Below are 6,957 nucleotides of genomic sequence, written 5' to 3'. Positions count from 1 at the left end.
TCGCCGGTTCTGGCTTATCATTTCTTCAATTCTGCTCCTTTCTTCTTTCAGTGTATTGTCCATTTCTGATATTTTATTATTAATCATTTGGACCTCTTCTTGCAGGTTTTGAATTGTTTCCAATGCTATATTGATCTTCTTTGATTGCTCTTGTAGTACTTCCTTGAGTTTTTCCTTGTTTTCCTCCACCCCTTTTTGGAGCATTTGAATTTGTTTCCATATCAGTCTTCTGAATTCCTTCTCAGGAAAATCCAAAACCTGCTCTTCTTCTTGTAGAAAGCCTTTGTCTCTCTCCAGCTCTTTTGTCTCAGCTACTCTTTTCTGTTTTTGGACATGTTTTATTCTCTTTTGTTGTTTTTGTTCATAATTTCCAGTAGTTATGTGGATTTTTAATGCTTAAATGAATGTTTGTTGCTGTGTTATTAAGCTTAGTGGGTGGTTCCTGGTGGATATGATTAGGAGATAGGCTTTCCTTTTTGCATGTAATGCTTATCAGCTGTTATTGGCTCTTGTATCAATGGTGGAATATTATGGGGTATGCTTGTATCTTGCCTATATGGCCATGATTGCTGACTCTTCTTGGATAATGTCGGAAGAAAAAGCTCCCACCTCAGGGAAAAATATGTGATCAAAAGGCCAAAAGCAAAAGCAATATAAAAACAGAGACAAGACACACCACTTTGAAATAAAAATAAAGTTGTGGCCAATTGTCCAGTTGCCTTGCTACACAGGCAGTGGGTGTGCACCGTAGAAGTCTCTAGTAGTGGGTGGGGGTGTTCACTCACTCAGGCCCTTCATCTAGTTACCACTGTAGAGGTATGCAGATAGATATTAAGAAGTTAATGGGAGAAAGATTGTTTACTATCTTTGTCTCTGATGGTCAGTTAAGTATTTGTGTGTGCACAGCATAATTCCTGAAATAATTTCATCTTTTTTATGTTGGAGTTTTACATATTGTTCATATGGTTTGTCTGTCAGGCCAAACCTGCTTTTTTCTTGCTGGATAGGCAGGAGTAAAGGGTCCCATACAGTTAACTTTAGGGCTGGGACCTACAGGCAGAAGTCAAAAGCAGCAGCCAAAGAATTGCCTTTGGATGGATGGACCTCTTTCTTTCTGTGCCGTCAGAAAACTGTGGTCTCAACACTAGGCTTTTTTGGGGATGCATACCCACTCGTCTGAAGGTGTCCAGGCTGGGCAAAGAAGGCATGACAGGGGAGAGGAGGAAATAATGAGTAGACTCGCTCCCACCTCCTTCTTTTGCAAATGTCAGTGTGCTGCTTTTAGTGTTGGTTCCCTGTGCAGGTCTGGCTGTAACCCTGCCCTCTGACCTCCACCCAGGCATGATGGCTGCAGAGGCAGTCCTGTGTCTTGACTGATTTCTAAATCACAATATTTCCCTTTATACCATGATTTTTCCAATGTTGGTTGCGTGAAACTGTTGCTTTGACTCTTATGCTAGATCCAGAGCTCTGGTGCTTTTCCATGAGAGCAGCATCTCTGGGTTTTCAGCCCCTTGGCCACGGAGCCTGTCTTACCTGATTCTGCTCTGCCGCTGCAAAACTGGAAGTTGATTCTGGTCTTTCTTATAGGCATATGTATATTGTCCTATCACAGAAAGCAGTGTACCTTGAGATCTTGAAATGTTTGTTTTGATAATGAATGTGACACCAATCCTCTTCAATTTGTCATTCCCAAAATAGTAGACCATATGATTATCCAATTCAAAATGGCCAGTATCTATCCATTTCACCTCACTGATGCATAAGATATTGATATTTATGCATTCATTGCTTTTTTGATGACTTCCAAAGTTCTTACATTCATGTTTCATATATTTCACATTTTTATATTAATCAGTATTTGCAGCTGTGTCATCTAATTTTGATTTGTATTACTTCTTCAAATTAAAGTATACACTTCTGCAGTTGTATTTTGAGTGGCTTCCAACCTGAGAGTTTCATTTTCTGGCACTATATAGGACAATATTTCATTACTATTCAAAAAGTGTTCAGAGACTAACTATTCAGAAGCTGTCAGTCTCTTTTTATTTTTAGTCTTTCTTAGTTTAGATGCTCCTCTGTAACTTGTCTACCATGTGTGAACCTGTTGGTATTTGAAATATTGCTGGCGTATCTTCCATCAAAGCAACACAAAAGCCATTGTAGTATGACACACTGACAAACAAGTAGTGGACAGCCTCAGTGAGCACACAGTTAATGCTACACTAGGTTCCATTCTTGAGGTTTTCTAAGGAAAGCTGCCTTTTTACCAGTATTCCATCCAATGCTTATAAAGCAGAAATAATGTGCCATTTGAGGTTTTTCTCAGCCCCTAAATAATTTTGTTAATATGAATAGCACATTTAGATGTCCAAGAATAATTAAATTTTTCCAAAAGAAATATGAAGTCTCAGACACCAAGACTACTGGAAAGGGATTTGTGGAATCAAAGTAAAATCTTCCAAAGTTAACTAGCATAAAACGAAATAGAAAAATGTCAGAATACCTCATGTAGTTAGGAGATGACACATTTTGTCCCACAGTTTCTTTCTTTTTTTTTTCTTTCTGACTTTAAAATGTTTATGCTTAAAAAATTAGTCGCTTTTTATACAGCTATACAAAATTCTTAATGTTTCTTTGGCAATGGAATACCATGGAATTTTACAACTATATAAAATAATTACCTTTGCCTAAGAAACAGTTTTTACTGTGTGTACATAGTTGACTGTCAAAATTCTCTCATCTAGCACCCTAATTAATTGAGCTATCTCAAAAGGGATATCACAGGATTTCCAAAAAAAGAAAGACAGAAAGATAAACACATACACACCTTCTCAAAATGCAGTATCATGGCCTCAATCGCAGGCAACTTGCAATAATTGCCAAATACAATTTAGTGATAAGAATAATCCTCTCAGTAATAAAAAAGAAGCAGTGATGCCTGAAATGGAGCCAGAGATGATGACGTGGAGCGATGGAGCAGCTGGAGACTTTAGATCCAGAGAGGGAGAGCGACTGTGTACTGAAGGCCTGGGGGGTATAGGGGGAAGGATTGCATTGAGGGGATTGTAACCATGGCAATGAGAGACAATATGCGATAGAATAAATGTAAAACTAATGTTCTCCCATGTAAACTAACACAGAATTCACAATAAAACATTAAAAAAAAAAATACTTATAAGTCCCACTAAGACTGAAGTACTGCTTTAGTCTAACTATACATAAAAAAAAATAAATAAATAAAAAAAATCACTTACTCTTCTGTGATTCCAAATATATTTAATGCTCATTTTTAACATGAGCCTTCTTACCCCGCCCAAAGTAACTGTGTTATAAAGTATATTTTCCACTAATAGAGAGCAATAGATAAGTGGTAAGACTGTGCCCTGCCAAAGGTGGAAAACTTGTGAGACCCAGAAAAACAAGGCAGTCCTTTCGTGTTCTGGCTCTCATAATTTCACTGTTATCTTTGAAATTAAGCAGAAAAACAAAACAAAACAAAACCCAGCGCTGGTGACAAATATACAGCAAATTCACTTCTTTCATTCTTCAAAATACTGAAACCAATTTTCAGGGCTACGAAGAGCTAGAAATTCCTGTTGTTTCAAAGACTTGTTTGGAGACTATGCAGCAACTTTGTTGTCTTTCCTGTATTCAAAATCTTCAAACTCTCTGCCTCCACGGCCTCCTCTGAATCCATAACAAAACCCTCGAGGAGTGGTAAAGGCACCTCAGCCCCTATCATGCCCTCTGCCACCACGAAAGCCAAGGCCTCCTCTGCCTCGGTAGCCCCCATAGCCATGGTTTGGACGAAGTGGGATTCCAAATGTTTCACCATTTAATTTTCTTTCTTCAGCTTATGTTGGTCTCCGTTCTCTATTATCATCACAAGAAATATTATTAAAGAAGGATTTAGTTTTGTCATAATAGCAATTAGGTCTCCTTCATTAGCATTTCCTTCACTATTTTGGGTATCAATTCCGGAGTCGCCTTTTTCTTCACCATTTACAGGTTTCTCTTGCTTCTCAAGTTTGTCTTCTTTTGCTTTATTATGAAACTCTCTGTTAATCTCTTCCTTGTTAATTTGCACTTTCAAATTCAAAGCTTTTCTCAAATTTAATTGGACTATCTCGCCTGATACCAAATCTTCCCCTTCCACCTCGATGACCTCCACATCCTCTTCTGGCAGCTAAAGGAACACCTGGAATCACTTGTTTCTTGCTATCATTTCTAAGTTTCTCTTTTTCTGGTCTTGAAACTGTGTGTGCTTTAGCTCGCCTGTGCTTTTGACTTTCTATTGTTTTTTGGCTGGTAGATGGCAAAGGTCTGGTTGATACAGGGCTCCTTCTCCCAACAGATGCTGGAGCAGGTAAATGGGCTGAGGCAGTCTGTACTGCTTGTTCCATGTTTGGGCTTTTTGTCAAAGGATCTGAGGGCTTGAACGACCTTGAGATAACTGTTTCCAGAGACCTTGTATCCTTTGTAAAACAGAGCCAACTGCATTACTTTGGGATAGGGTACCACTGTTTGGTGATTCTGTTCCAAAGGAGTTTCCAGCAACCCCAACAACACCAAACTGTTTTCCAACTATTGAACTTGGACTGAACTGACTGTAGGTCAGCATCCTGCCAAAAGGCCCATAGGAACCCACTGACTGGAATGAAGAAGTTGAGGAGCCAAACGAAGACTGAGCAATAGCTGGGTCTTGAGGCAAAGAACATTGTGGTTTTGGTGGCTCCCAAACAGTGAGGATTTTAATATCACTTCCACAGAATATAATGTATTCAAAGACTTCATCTCGAGGTGGAATTGGATGATCTGTTGGTTTATCTTTAGTACCAAAGGACCGAACTTTGGCGAGGGCTATGGTGGAGTTCTCAGTGTCGATGGTGTAGAGAACGCCCTCGTAGTGGGTCTCCACCTTGGAGATGAGGCTGATCTTGCTGCTAATGTAATGGGTGCCTCTGCTCATAGCGCTGCCGCTGCAGCTGCACGGGGCCACAGGCACAGAAGCAGATCCCATGCCACTGCCACAGGTCCCCACACACACTCACTTCTACGGTGCTCACAGCAGCCGCCTCACACTCAACATGGCGGCAATGCCGGGTTTGCTACTGTCCACCAGCCTCCTTCCTTCAAGCTAGAGCACGACGGAGACAGCCATCCCACAGTTTCTTACCTGCTGCAAATTTTCAACAATGGTGTAGAATCAATGATAAGAAATCATCCTACTCATTGTTGGCTAATAAAGTGTTCATTTTGTTAGTTCAGTACCATGGTATTATTCTATCTATGGTCTCAGTTTAAGAATGTAAGTAGCACCATGCTACAATATTAGAAATGCTGGTAAGAGGAAATATAGTGTTTGTTAATCTTTACAGCAATATTGCTAGGCAATAGGAAGCAAGAGGAAAGAAGAGTCTTATTGAAAGAGATCTCAAGACAGGATCTAGTTGTGGTATTCAAGTTCCATCCCAACTACGGTCATGAATGAGGTGATTTTAAGTAAAATCATTCAGATTTATCACCAGCTCTTTTCCCATGGATTCTCGTATGAGGATTATTTAGTAGAGTGCATAGTAAAATCAGACTGTTACATTAAAATTTTGTAATTTTTTAAGAGCACAAGCTTCACGTGTCAACATGGATGATAGAGATATGCTAGACTACTTTTGAAGCAAAGAAGTGTATGGCAGTGGCTGCACTCTCTTAGAGATGGAATAGTCAACATCTGATTAAAGATAAATGGTGTGGGTGGTTATGGGCTCAATAGCTGCTATTTATTTGCAGAACTTAGATGTTGTCATTGCCATCTTCAACTCTGAAGAAGTAAATGTCAGGATGTATGAAAAATATATCAAAATGGCTAACAGCATATGAGAGACAAGAAGTCTGGTAAGCAAACATGTATAAAGCATTTGCAGGTCATCTAAATGTGTGTGAAATATTAGGGTGTTGAATGGAGGTCTTACAATATTGAATAGAGTCAAAGCCAAAGAAATATTATGGTTCCATAATTCCAAGTGTCACTGAAACCTTTGTTACTCTCTGGATTATGAAAGGTCATTGCAAACAGCTGTTTTTCATTTACTGCATTTAATAGAATATAAATTCAAGCATAGGTATTTGGTCACAGAAAAATGTAACCCAAATGTCTTTTCCCTTCCCATTGAATTCCTTCAAACTAAGAAAATGAATATTCTTATATAAATGATATATGAATCATAACATTTAACATAGCAAAATTATTTTTAAGAAATATGCTCCAGGTGGTAAATATTTGGAATGGTATTTTTCCAAATTATATATGATAACATATATCAGAAGTCTAGGATCCCATATGATCTTTTTGGTACATTTAAGCCAGACCAAAAATGACCATGTGATTGAAATTTCTCTAAAAATCCCTCACCTTCCTTTCATATATGATTCACCTATTAGTCATTACCAAAATATTGTATGTAAAACATGATTCTGAATGTTTTTCAAAACTTATGGATTAGAAATTTACCAGAAAGATATTGATCCCTAAAGACAGAAAACACTGACAATGAGTAGAACATCTTACCAACATGGCCATGCTCTCACACCCACAACATGTAAGTGCACATAGAAAATTATTCATATGACCCAATAGTATGGTCAACATTCATTTTCTTTTTGTATGCCATATGCTATGTAGATAACCTAGAGTTACTTGATTTCTGAAGAAACAAGGATAAGCTGGTATTCCTGATCCTTTGCACATTGATTCTTCCTTGTGATCAAATCTTTGAAATCTAGGAAGCTGTGCTAAGAGACAGTGACTCTCTAAAGCAATTCTGAAAATTAAATGAACAAAAACAAAGTAGTATAGTCACACTTTCTGATTTCAAAGTATACTATACAGCTACATTAATTTATTAAGCCTAGTTGTTGTTGTTGTTGTTAGATGCCATCGAGTCAGTACTGACTCAT

The 6,957-nt window shown here is 38.3% G+C and overlaps 2 pseudogenes; one reads left to right on the top strand and one right to left on the bottom strand.

Moving 5' to 3' along the window:
- Positions 1-3,623: 3,623 nt before the first annotated feature.
- Positions 3,624-4,972, bottom strand: LOC102816364 (annotated as a pseudogene).
- Positions 4,973-5,090: 118 nt separating this feature from the next.
- The window catches only part of LOC102834056, a 17,461-nt pseudogene continuing 15,594 nt past the window's right edge, over positions 5,091-6,957 (top strand).

This window comes from Chrysochloris asiatica, unplaced genomic scaffold, assembly GCF_000296735.1.
Source record: "Chrysochloris asiatica unplaced genomic scaffold, ChrAsi1.0 scaffold00088, whole genome shotgun sequence".
Lineage (NCBI taxonomy): Eukaryota > Metazoa > Chordata > Mammalia > Afrosoricida > Chrysochloridae > Chrysochloris > Chrysochloris asiatica.
This window is presented reverse-complemented; position numbering and strand designations above follow the sequence as displayed.